The sequence below is a fragment of the Mixophyes fleayi genome, chromosome 1 (genome assembly GCF_038048845.1).
Source record: "Mixophyes fleayi isolate aMixFle1 chromosome 1, aMixFle1.hap1, whole genome shotgun sequence".
In the NCBI taxonomy this organism is placed as follows: Eukaryota; Metazoa; Chordata; class Amphibia; order Anura; family Limnodynastidae; genus Mixophyes; species Mixophyes fleayi.
In genome coordinates this window covers 234,329,937-234,344,099 of record NC_134402.1, presented here as the reverse complement: position 1 = coordinate 234,344,099, position 14,163 = coordinate 234,329,937, and positions in this window count along the sequence as shown.

Below are 14,163 nucleotides of genomic sequence, written 5' to 3'. Positions count from 1 at the left end.
AATGTGAGTGGAGGAATGAAATGAGTTATTATATGCAAATTCTGCCCACCATAATAAAGAAGACCAATTGTCGTAGAATTCTGAGGTGCACAATCGTAAAAACTGTTCCAGGGACTGATTAACCCTCTGTCTGTTCATTTGATTGTGGGTTGTATGCAGATGAAAGGCTGATGTTAATCCCGAGGAGGGTACAGAAAGATTTTCAAAACTGAGCAATAAATTGAGAGCCACGATCAGAGACATGTCCGTAGGAAGGCCATGGTGTCGAAAAATAGTTGAACAAAAAGTGTAGCTAGACTTTGTGCACTGGGAGGTCTAGTTAAAAGGTATAAAATGAGACATTTTACTAAATCAGTCAACAACCATCCATATAGTCTTGTGCTTTACAGAATATGGAAGGTCAACAATAAAATCCATCGATAAGTGCGTCCAGGGTTTGGCCTGAAGGATAGTTCCTGGGAATCTTGTTTTTTGCACAGCTTTCACAGGACAGAATGAAGTTCCTGACATCTGAGGACAATGAGGGCCACCACACAAAACATGAAAGAATCTCCACTGTCTTGGAGATACCAGGATGCCCAGCGGTCTTGCTGTCATGAGCTTCAGAAAGAACCACTTCTCTTAAGTGGACTGGAACAAATAAACGGTTCACCGGAGTTTCTACGGGGCAATTTTTTGAATCTACGAAGAGTTACCCCCAAGTCCTGAGTTAATCCAGCATGAATAATACAAGGTAAAAAAGAAATGTGAAATCCAAATAACGCTTCACTTTTAACAGCCGCCCGCTGGAATTCAAAGGTAATATACACAACTTCCCAACAATTCATAGACAAAATACAATAATATGAAGACCTACAGGCGCTTATAAATATTCTTTCTGAATAAATAAAAAAGATAATACTTAAATTTAGTGATGACAACCCTCCGGTTCTTATTTCTCACAAGTATTCATGTGATCATGGAACAGAGAGAAAAAGGGACAATATAGTGTAATACAGTCCAATTAATATATATAATAACAAAACTATATTGTTCAATAAACACAGAAGATCTTCTCTTATATGTAGACACCCCCTACGGTGGGGTACTCACAAGAGTCAGGTGAAATATAGGCTCATCAAAAGGTAACTTGTCTTTTCTTTTCACAAAGTCTCCATCCATGGGATATTTCCATTGACACGAGTTTTAGATGTTTCACCAGCATAAAAAATGAAATAAAATATCTCTAGTGTGATATTGCTTGGATAAAAATGTATTCATATAATCACAAAGATATACAGTATAAAATCAAAGTATATCTACTCATACCAGATAGATGAAGTATTCAGGCAGTTGGTAAAAATTCCACAAAGTTTCCAAACTGGTTCCCATGCAGAGTACACCAAACATAAACATCCATTCAGTGTAAGAGATATTAAAATCAGCAGTAAACAAGCTCCAACATGTTTCGACCTGGACTGGTCTTTTTCAAGGTGCACCTTGAAAAAGACCAGTCCAGGTCGAAACATGTTGGAGCTTGTTTACTGTATTTCAGCCTGAATAATAGATGGTGGAATAATAGGCAGTGGTTCAGAAACAGGAACATGATGCGAAATGAAACTTCTTGATAATGCATCCGCCCTGATATTTTTGGATCTGGGTCTGTAGATGATAATGAATTTGAAATGGGTAAAAGAAAAAAAAAAAAAGGAGCACCCAGCGTGCCTGTCTGGGATTCAACCTCTCGACAGACTCGATGTACTGAAGATTTTTGTGATTAGTTATCACAGAAATTACATGAATGGCTCCTTCCAGCCAATGGCGCCATTCTTCAAAGGCCCATTTGATGGCCTACATCATAATTGGCCTCATTGACACAAAATTTACGGGAAAAATATGCACAAGGATGTAGACGGTGAGTATGAGGGTCTTTCTGGGAAAGGATAGAGCCAGCTCCTACATCAGAGGCATCAACCTCTAATACAAAGGGTACATCCGGATTAGGGTGTCTAAGGACCAAAGCAGAGATGAATGCCCTTTTGAGGGCTTCAAACGCGGTTACCGCTTAAAAAGGACCAATTACTGTGATCCATTCCCTTACAGGGAAGAGCGATAATAGGGGCTACTAGATCTGAGAACCCACAAATCTTCTAAAATAGTTTGCAGAGCCCAAGAATCTCTGGATATCTTTGAGATTATTGGGTTGTACCCAATCTAGCGCATGACTTGGACTTTAGTTGGATCCATAGAAAAACCAGCAGAGGAAATTATGTACCCCAGGAATGATACGTTCTGTACTTCGAAGTCGTACTTCTCCAGCTTGGCAAAGAGATGGTGATCACAAAGTTTTTGGAGGACCTGTTTAACATGGAACTGATGTAGCGACAAGGATTGTGAATATATCAGGATGTCATCCAAATATACAACAACAAATTGGCCCAAAAATTCGCAGAGCACTATACTAATGAAAACTTGGAACACTGCGGGCGCATTACAAAGACCAAACGGCATGACCAGGTACTCATAACGGCCAGAATGTGTGTTTTCCAATCGTCCCCCTCTGATGTGGAAAAAATTGTATGCTCAGCAGAGATCAATCTTGGTGAAGATGGTAGCAGCCTATGGGGGGACGTATGTGGGGTGGGACGTTTGTGTGTTTTCTGCACTAAGTGGGTTTTCTCACAAAGTGTATGAAAACAAAGTTAGACAATACAGTTGGACAAACATTGGACAACATTTGATTACTTCCAGGAATTAGCTATATCTGCCAAAGCCTATTTTTGCATGACTTGTCTATCTATACGGAAAACTGCAAATAGTTTTTTGCTTTTACTCTTATCAAAATGTTTAACAAAGTGCTTTTCTTAGTCTCTTTTCATGGCATTATCTTTAGGACTTTGGTCCTCAAATGAGGCTTAGCTGAGGCCACTCGATCCGGATCATCATAGAGCAGACCCAAGTCATTAAAGAAAGCATCCACCGACTGCAAAGTTGGACTTGTTGGAGCCAAACTAAAGGCCCTGGAGGAGGGAGATGATGATACTAACCCTTTGCTGTTCAGAGTCGGAAGACTGAAGTCTCAGGCAGAAATAAAGCTTACAGCTCTCTTTGAAATTCCGGAACAGAGCTCTGTCCCCAGAAAACCGGTCTGGCAAATTTAATTTAGGTTCTGCCGCAGGTGGCAGTGACTTGTGAAGTTCTGGAAGCTTCTTCCTGTGCAGATAACCATTGCGATAATCCCTGAACCATCTGAGACAGAGTCTGAATTTGACCAGACAGATGGACGAGAGCGAAACCAGTCCAACTCCAGCCCAAGTTCTAAGCGAGTTCCTCCTTGTAATTTTGACCGGTTATGTTAGGTCGCCGGTCTCGTAATAAACTTACAGAACTAGAGGTAGAGGTCTTCGTCTATAGCAGCCGCCTTTCCCGTAGAGCTTGATGTGCTCACAGGTACTCAGATGCCTCCAGGTCTTAACTCTATTGTAGTGTAAGTTTATTAACAAAACTGCAGTGGCAGGGCCAGAGGATGCAATTCAGAAGATAACTGATGGTTAGACGTAAGCCGAGGTCAGGGGTCTGAAGCAAGCAGAATAGTCAAAGACAGGCCAATAGGTCAGGGCTGACCGCAAGCAGGGATATCAAAATAACAATCAGAGGTCAGGGCAATCAGAGTTCAAGCAGGTCCAAATCAAAGCCAAGGTCAACAAGAGATCTATCAGGAGGCAGCAACTCAGCAATCCACAGGGAGTTAAACGCCATAACCGGCAGAGAGGCTAAGCCCTCCCCTCCCTGCCTTAAATACTAAATGCAGCCAATCAGAGACAGGGATAAGTATGACCTAATCAGCCCCCCAGGCGCTGCTTAATAAATGTAATGTCTACTTAGCCTGCAGGCTTGATGGTAATTAAAGCACACGCACCCGGCTGCCCTGTATTGCCGGGATGCGGCGATCTGACATACTGGTGTCCGCCCATTGCCCTAGCAACGGTAGTGCCGGAAACCGGAAGTGACATCCCGGTTGCCAAGGAGACAGCTGGGACGCTGGGGACAGGAGAATTACGAGCCGCGGCAGCTGTGGGCACCACCGTATCTTGTAACAATATGGATATGTTTTTGTGCAGTAAAACTGGGCATAGATGTTGTGAACGGTGGTAATCGTATTTTTCTCAAAATATATCACCAATTGATTCTTCCTCTTATACTGCACCCACATTCCATTTCTTGTACAAAAAGACTTTTCTCCAAATGTTTCCTGAAAACACACCTAGCTTATAAAATTCCTGAACTTCCCTAGGCTATTCTACTGTATTACCAAACCTGGGTACATAGTTCATGCAAAAAAAATTACATTTAGTCAGTTAGTATATTCCTATTGACCTAAATCAACATTGCTGTGTGACTGGATTATATAGCCCCACTAAGCGCTTTCTTCTCAGTACAATCTGGTGGGTACATGAATTTGTACAGCATGCATATTTTCCTATAGTTTTTAAGCATGCAAACAGAAGGCCTTCTTACCGGTTTGGTAATACATAGTTTTCATATCTTACAGATTAACAACAACTGTAAAGTGCAGCAGGGTATGTGCTCACTAAATAAATAAACGTGTGACTTTGACAACATAAAATTGTCAATTCCTACTGAAGAAAGGTGCACTACGAAATATATGTCAACTGTCCCAGATTTGTTCCTAGAAAGGTTCCTATTTTTCAGCATTTAGACAGCTTATTAGAACAAATTGCACTTCTACCGACTGCATTAAAGAAATCAATGTATCATGATGTTCTTTTTAAGTGTAGGTGTTCTTACACCCAGAGCATTATCTCTGTTCTGACATCAAACCCAACTAGAACAAACTGTAAAATAGGGAACATTGGACAACAGATTTCAACCCTGATTAAGGATAGGTACACACTGAACAATTTTCCGACAGACATGTTATCTCAAACGATTGTACCTACGACTAATCAGTCTTACGATTCATGCATACATACTGACACGATTTACCTTCAGATCTGTGCTCTTCATCTGATCCTCCAGTCTTCAGAGAATGAAAGCACAATATTCATTAATTATTGTCATACTGATTAAAACAGCCTTGTTACAGCTAGCCACATGGCCTAACGAATTTCGTTAGCTTCTGTGACTCATTCTGTCTCAGAACGAACAAATGAATTATTCCTTTTACAGCACTCTACATTTATTCACCGGGACATTCATCGCTAGCATCAGCTGAAAAGAACACAACTCTGTAAAGATCGTGAGCATGAGTGCATACACACTACATGATCGGTCAGTGATTGGTCGGAAACTATTAAAAACAGTATGACCAATCAAATGAGACGCCAATCGACCTTTGGAACAACTTTCGACCAACGTGTCACTATACATACTAATCCTTCTTCCGACCAAACAGTTGTATGTCGGCTGATTTGCCCGATTATTGGACGAAAACGTTCTAGTGTGTACCTAGCCTAATGGATCTACTTGGGCGTTAGCTCATAAACATAAACATGTGAGCTTTATCTGCACCCATGTTATATTCAGTCTGCGGAGCGTTTAATGCTTAATAAACACAGCTTGACTGAAAACGTAAATCGAATCATTGAATCCTATCCTACACACACACACACACACACACACTGTAAATGCTGGTCGAACCATTAATGTAAGAGCCATTACACAGTAGTACCTTACAGCTGCCAGGAAGATTTTTGTGCTTTTATCCAAATCTTGTATACAAATTCTTTTCCATTGGCTAGTAGTTTGCGATTCCTCAACCTAACCTTCTGCACCCCCCGAGTAGGACTCCATGTATTTTCATTTTAACCTGTATTGGGATAGCCCTCGTTTTATAGTCCTCAAACATTAGGTTGGAACATGTGCTTTTGTGATCTCCACTTCTATTAGTGCAAATACACTATTGTCAACATTTCCAGGTAGGACGAGTTATTTTGTTGTAGTGAATGCTTGTAGAATATTTATGAAGTTTATACATGCACTAGCTTCCATTTGCAATCATACATATCACACATATACTTTAGAGAAGAAAAAAAAACACTGGAGACTGAAGTTTGTTGAAATATATTTTTATTGCATTTCTGCTGATTTTACAAAAATATGAGAAAATAAATTAAAGAAATAAATATCCCCTATCCCAGCTGTTTATTTAAAATAAGTTAAGCTAAGTATGTTATTAGAATCTCCGCTATAGGAGATGTATAAAGGATGACACGCAAAGCTCTGCAGGTCTCTAGTAGAGAAAAGGCCAGTTATCTGATCCATTATAACTAAGTACTTAAATATAGTTATAGAATGAAGTGTTTAGTATGCACCTCCTGCAATAAAAATAACCAATCTATGAAATTATTTGCAATGGTGTGTCAATTAAATTGCTAGCCAATACCAAGATAAACTATCCTGAAGTCTGCTCCCTCTTCATATTGTAACTCCTTATGGTACAAGCATACAGCATATCAAATCTGCAACGCCACCTTGAGACAGAGAAGGGAAAATTAAATTAACTGCAAAGTGCAGCGAAAGCCTCGTGCTCCTCAGCATAATTTCACTCATTGAGCGAACATTTCAGTCTGGGCATCCTACGGAACTTCATTTCGCGAGGCTCCATCTGCACTTCACTATTAATAAAATCCCCCCGCCAGAGAATGCTGCTCAATTACTAGTTTAGCTTTAAAAACAAAACAAAAAAACGAATATTTTATTATTTCTTTTTAAGAGGAAAACAAAAACACATAATTTAACCATCTACAGTTCTGAACAAAGCATCCAGGCTGCCCACGACTTATCTGTGGTCCCCAAGTTTTCCTCTACCACTGTTATCATTATACTATTATGACAACTGTGTTTCATAGTACTTCATTTGTAAGCTTGCAAACATAATAACATGGCTCATCCCATGGAAAGTATGGACATCACTGGTTAGAAAATAACTTTTACAATTTTAATGACAAGTTATTTCTACTTGGAACTGCACTAGGGATTAGTTCAGTGTGGAACTTTAGTGCAATAATGTAGACTCGGGCAAAATAATGCAGAATTCAGGAGTCAATCATTGAAATCTAGAAGACAGGAAGATGTTTTAAGATGCGATGTTCATCCATTGCTGTCAAGAGAAATGACTCCCGAAAGTTAGACATTGGCAGTAAAGTTTTAGGTGCACTGGCTCCTGCAATTTTGTACAGCCCTGTAATAATGGTATGCAGACATTCCTTGTTTAGTGCTTCCTAGAACCAAGGTGTACTAATGGCAGAGACTTTTCTATTGCTGATCATACTAGTGTCTGTAATTATAATCTGCCAGCACTTCCCATGTACCTAGTGTCACTTATTAAATGTGTATGAAATATGTGTTGTAAATGGTTGACATTCATAGACTTGTTCAGTTGGGGAATACATGAGGCTGGTTAGGCCTTACTGCGGTTGGCGGCATCCGTGCAGTACACAGTTTCGCTCAGACAAGTGTCTAATTAACATTTTGCTGGCAAAAGGAAGGATGGAAACTACCCATTTCAAGATTTGGAACTGTATTTGTCGCAAGATATAAAAACTGGTGATATTTCATTTTTAAAGCATGCTTTCTATTGTGGAAAATGAAGGCAAAGTAACTTTTGCGCTTTTTTTTTTTAAATGAAGTGTGTGTTTGATACTAGCAGAAGCAGGATTAGGAGGTGGGCATCTGAAATACTAGCAAGAAATTATGAGTGGATAGTGAAAGATGTATTGCAATGTCAGGTGTAACCAGCAGGGTTCATGATAGCTTATATTTGCAATATTTTGTAGGCTATTCCAGACAATGGAAGTATATGTGTGTTTTGTGTATGTATCATTGCATTACATAGAGAATGCAATTAGATATCCTACCTGCACGAAAACCCTGTATAATCAGAAGCAGTGCTTTCCATGACATGGAAGAACCACTGATTTGCTCGGGGGACTCACTGAATATTATTGAAAATATATCAACACATGCTCATTAGTACTCAAGGTCACCTAGGACACAATTCTACCATAGTCTACACTGGCCAAGGTTTATGAAACCCAAGAATCATGTCCATTTTAGACTTGTAAGACTCAATATGGCATGCACAGGTATAACATGTATTAAGCACCAGAATACGGCAGAAGTACTTCAAAAAGCTGGTTCAAGGATTTAAGAAAGTTTTTAAAAAAATGTAAGCACTAAAACCAAAAAAAGTTTTATTTTCCTTGCATAGTTTTGATTTTCTAGTTTAACTGAGTTTTTCTTTTTTCTTAAAACACTTCTAAAGAGACGTGCTGGAGTCATTCATTATAATATAGATCAAACAAATCATAGGTATATCAAGGGTAAATATGGGTGAGTAGACAATGGAGTGGGAATATCTTTGTTACATAAATGTAATTTCAGTAATTCTTTAAACTGGTGTTCCATCATCAGTTCATACAGTACCTGGCTATGTTACTGAAAAAAGTAAGACTAAGCAAAGTCTATAAATATCGAAACAGACCATCTCAGGTTGACATATTTCTAAATACTGACGGCCACAACTGAATCAGACAGTAGGAGCTTTAATCAAGCTGGCATACAGTAATACTTCATCCGTTAAAACAATCTACTACAAAAGTTGTGAATTACTGCTGACTGCAAGGGTCAGATACAGGCCACCTCTAGATCCCTACTTAACAGGCAAAGCAACTTATTAGCATGTGAGCTTAATCAGGGCTATCCCAACGTCACTAGCTCTTTAAGACCGAGTTCCCTCACCTCTAAAGACAGCATCTCTTGTCGTCATCTAGATTAACAATGAAACTTTCCTTATACAAACATCTAAGTAAGATAAAAATTTTTTTTTTATTATAATTCTACCCAATTGCTGGGTCTTAGGGGGAGCGAGGTGTCTGTTGTTGCCTCACACGTTATTTTTGTGCTACTTATAGTTATAAAATATGCTTAATTAGCTCATTTTTGCACACACCTTTTAGGGTAATTAGAAGAATTAAGCATATTTTATTATGCAATCAGTACACTAATTGCTTAAAATTTGCAGGGAGAATGCGCTAGACAACTACAGAACTATTGCTCTGAATAAAATTGCCCCTATAACAAAGGTTTGTAATGCTACCATACTTTCAGTAAAATACATATATTGTGAAATCCATAACAGGAGTCATTAAGATGTCCGACATTATATGTAACATTGTTATAGACTTCACTGCAAGCTGTTGCCCACTCTTAGCTGCCATTTTAGGTTCACATAGCTTCCCAGCTATGTACTCCAGGAGGTATATTTACTTAACTGCTGGTTTAAAAAAGTGGAGATTTTGCCTATAGCAACCAGATTCTAGCTGTCATTTTGTAGAATGTACTAAATAAATTATAACTAGATTTGGATTGGTTGTTATAGGCAACATCTCCACTTTTCAAAGCTGCAGTTTAGTAAATACACCCCCAGGAGTCTGGACATAAACAAAAACTTTCCTCCATGAACAACATTTGAATAGTTTTCACATGAAGCATATTGAATTTTACATTTTACTGGCCTTTCAAAAGATTGTACAGTAGAATGTTAATACTTTTCTATGGATAAAACTCATAAATTATGATTATGTCTTAACAGCACTGCATTCAGCTACTCTCATTTGCTGTCAGTAGAGCATAAAGACAACTCTTATTAACTAAATTATGATCCAACCCAAGCGAGAATTATCTCCTCCAATCTCCTATTCAGAGTTCCTAAAATTTTGTGTAGACAGTATTCTTAAGAATGGAAATGAAATGGAACTTTAAAAAACTATTATTACTCTCCGTGATGATTGCAAGGGTCATTGGCCACTAAAGAAAGGGTGAATGCGCAAGGTAGCATAATCATTCTATGCTCAATCTAGTACACACCCTGCCATGTCAACATCCTTGTAATTATCAAAACATCAATAATCCCTTTTTAAAGTTCTGAATGAGCTGCATTCTGTTTGCCTCCTAGTAATGCTGCATCTTGGAGATGTGCAACACAAATTGTGCACAATTCCTTAAAATAACATAATACCTTAGGAAAGCCAGGACTGGAGCAATTCATGGCATTGAGTTGGTTCATATATTTCACTAATATGCCGATGTTTAAGGACAAAAAATGTAGATCATTGAATGACTGACCCATGGCTCATGACATCATTAACCGTAAAATCAAATTGGCTCTTTGAAATATTAGATTTTGAAGATCACCGATGGAGCAAGTTTATGAGATTAGCTGTGCCATCAAACGTCTCACACAACACACTGGAGTTGACTGAGGAAAACCTTTGTCCGTAAACAAACACAATCTGAGTACCTCTGATAGCTTCTAGTGCATAAGCATGGTAGTTAGTGGGGAGGGATTGACTTTAAAAGGTAAAGGGCATTTACATAGTTTTGTGAATGTTATAGTAAAGTATAAGTTTCGTATTGTATCTTAAATTTCAAATTATGGGTCAATAGTATTCACTATCTTAATGGCAATTTTGATTAAATAAGGGTGTAAACCTCAAACCAACTGAAACAATGGAACATTAATCATGGACTCTTGCTTAGTTAATTACCTAAAACTATTTAGTTTTGGACAAATGCACTTGCTTGACTTCCTTCTGCATAAATACAATTAATGATTATGTCCCGCTTTTAAGTGGTGCCACTGTGCACAGACTTTTCACAGCCATCTGCAGAATTGTGAGCCTAAATGGGAATGTGTATGGTTGTAAATGTAAAAATATCACATCAAAGCCCTGTATACAATCACGTGCACAAGCCATTCATTAACTTAAATATTGTTTTTTTCCCCCATGATAAAACAACTGCCAATTGGAGCCTCTGAGTGCTGAAGTCAATTTCTTTGGATTACATTGTTAGATGAGTGTCTATAAAACACGCCTGGTTGGTGCAAAAGGCATCACACTATAGACCACTGGATCAAGGCACCTGTAGGGTATCCATAATTGTTTTAAGGCACCCCTAAGCCAAAATAATTACCAAGTAGTACCCACCTTGCTTACCACCAGCCCTGGCTAATGCCCCCTGTGAGTTTGCGGGGCCGCAGTTTTGGAGCACTGCTATAGACCAATTACTGGCATCTTCAAAGACATTTAAATATCAGGCAGTTTTGCTGCGGGTGTTGGGGGAGAGGATCCTTTGCAGTCTAAATGCACATCTGAAGCTCATATAAATATCTCATCTTTGCATGTGGGCACAATACAAGCAAGCCTGTCATCTTTGCAGATTTTCCCATGAGAAGAGGCTACAGTTTTGCACACTTGTAAAAGCATCAATATTGATGGGCTAAGCATTGCGATTACCTGCATAAATAGGCACATGGGGGCCCATCTAAAGGTGGCGCATACAACATATGCAGGTAAAAGATCGCATGCAAAAAAAGCTAGCATTTGTGACAGACGCTTGTCTCACATATTAAGTATGAAATTGTTACCCCGCCACAGCCCAAAAATAGCATATAGAAGGTTTAGAGATGAGGTTTGAGATGTGGTGTCCACATCTAATTGTCGCAGTTATGTAAACATGCCCTTACTGTACTCATCCCCTACCACCATTCGGTCTTTACAGGTATAAATGCATACCATACGCTAACATGTATATCCAGACATATTTGTGTACATTTCTTGGTGTGCATGCACAGTATGGAAAGGTGTATCTTATGTTGGAAAAAAACTGTAAATGAGCCCCATTATGTCACAAGACAAGATATAATACACTGTTTGGTTGCTTATTTGCAGCTTTGTAAGTAACCCCTTGTTGCCTCTTTAGACCAGTGTTGTGTAAACCAAGCCATTTCATTTGCTATTCTCATCTGACATGGGAAAAGTTGGTAACTGCATTAGAAATATAATGAACAAAAACTTATTTGCTCACTCCCAACAATTATTCCTTTCGAGCGCAGTAACTTTTCGTGACTTTTTGTATTGCCATAAAACGAACATTGCTATTTTGAGGACTGCCAACACTTAAGACAAGTTCAGCTGTGAATTACTCATACTTACACTTTAATGTGACTATAAGAAGGAACACTAACTGCTAAGATTCCCTTGGCATGCTATGACCCTACAGCTGATAGGGGCCAAATTAATATCTGTTTTTAGCAGTTTGTAATTGGGAATCTAATCTGACAGGTCAGACTACACCTTAACAACTTGGAATGTTACGAACCCTTACAATGTTCACTATTTGTGGGTTTATAGAGCTTATTTTTCAACTCAAACAGCATTGCTTGCTGTATTAAAATGAGGTATTTGTTTACTAAGTTTACTATGGAGGGGATTATATTTCACATAGGTGATTATAAAATCAAATTGACCAATATAGAACCTCCCAGTAAGACCCTTGGACAACGTGCAGGAGGCAGTAGCTTTCATACAGAGTAACACACTGCAAGGAAAAATCGGAACAATGAGTGAGTGTATTGCGTTGCAATGTTATTAAAAATATTGGCCACCTAACTTGCCAATCCAAACGTGTGCACCTGCACAAAGGCATCAGTCTGCTTAAAATGGATTCTTCATTGTAATGACTACTTTTCCAATAGAACAAACCTGGACAGGAGAATCATCTTAACTGAACAATTTGCTTATTAAATACTAGCTTCCTTCTTTTATCATATTGCTTCACATTTTGTTAACTTCACATTACACAGACTGAATTACTGGCTATATCTCCTTCCATATTTTATCACCCATGATACAGTCCTTGGGCCTGAGTCATTAAGGCAAAAAAGGAGTAAATGTTCTCTGGGACAAACCATGTAACAATGCAAGGGGTGCAAATTAGTTTATTATTTTGCACATAAGTTAAGTACTGGCTGTTTTTTCATCTAACACACAAATACTTAATAGCTTTATTATTACACTGAAATTTAAAGTTGATCTAGGACATGTCCTACCCCAACTATAAATCTGTCCCCACATTTGAAATTTACCTCCCCCTCTAATGTAACATGGTTTTGCCCAGGTGCAATTGTTACTCCTTTTTTATGCTTTGCTCTCCTTAATGACTCAGGTCCCTTGTGTCTAGGTTATGTACCAATGTCATTCATATAAGTGGCCTTTAGATTGTAAGCCTTCATGAGCAGGGCTCTCACAACTGATTTAGTGTATTGGTTTCACTTGTTTAATATGTTGATTGTACAGCACAACTGTATATGTTATTACTATATAAAAAGGTAAAAATAATACTACATATATTCACTTGAAGTGCTTTTTTTATTCATTGTCCATTACCTGAACCTTTTCCCCTTCTTGCCAATAATTACATTTTTGCTAACAGCTAATATTGTGTGTGTGTGTGTGTGTGTGTGTGATATAGATTTTATATATATATATATATATATATATATATATATATATATATATATATATATATATATATATACACACACACATATATACAGGAACCACTGTTTTTGTCATGATTAATGTTCATGTTATTACATGTTAGATCATCTGCCAACAATGGAGCTCATGTTACAGCATGTAATTACATCCTGTAACACAAGAGGGACTGCTTAGAAAACCCAGTTGCTCTCCATCCTACAGGGAGACCCCAAGGCCTCCACACAACTAGGAAGTATAATACAGAAGTGTACCAACAGCCTTCTATAATAAAACTTGCTGGGAATCAAATTATTCCTCACAAATGCACTGCCACCTGCACAGTTTTAGATTTGGCAAGTTTTGTGTATAATATATATATATATATATATATATATATATATATATATATATATATATATATATATATATATACATACACACACACACATATATGCATGAAGGGAACATGCAGTCTTTATATGTACTATGAAACTGTAAACAAGTCAGCTTGCTACTACACCTTAATTTTGTAAGCTCAGTAAAAATGGCTGAATACATATGTGTACACCAGCCTGCTTACATATAGTCTTACACAGCATATGCTGTATGGATCTAGTAGACTAAGTCACAAGCAGGGCCGGTCTGTCCTTGTTCTGTTTTTAGGATTTATATTGTTAGTCACTACAACTGCTGCCAGGTGCTTCAGAGTTTTGCGGTACCTTACAAATAAACGATGAACATAAACTTCAATCCTGGTTAAGATATTCTATTACCGTTAGGTTTCTTCCTATGAGACCTGACATTTATACAAGGCCAATGGGTTTTCTAGTATGAAGAT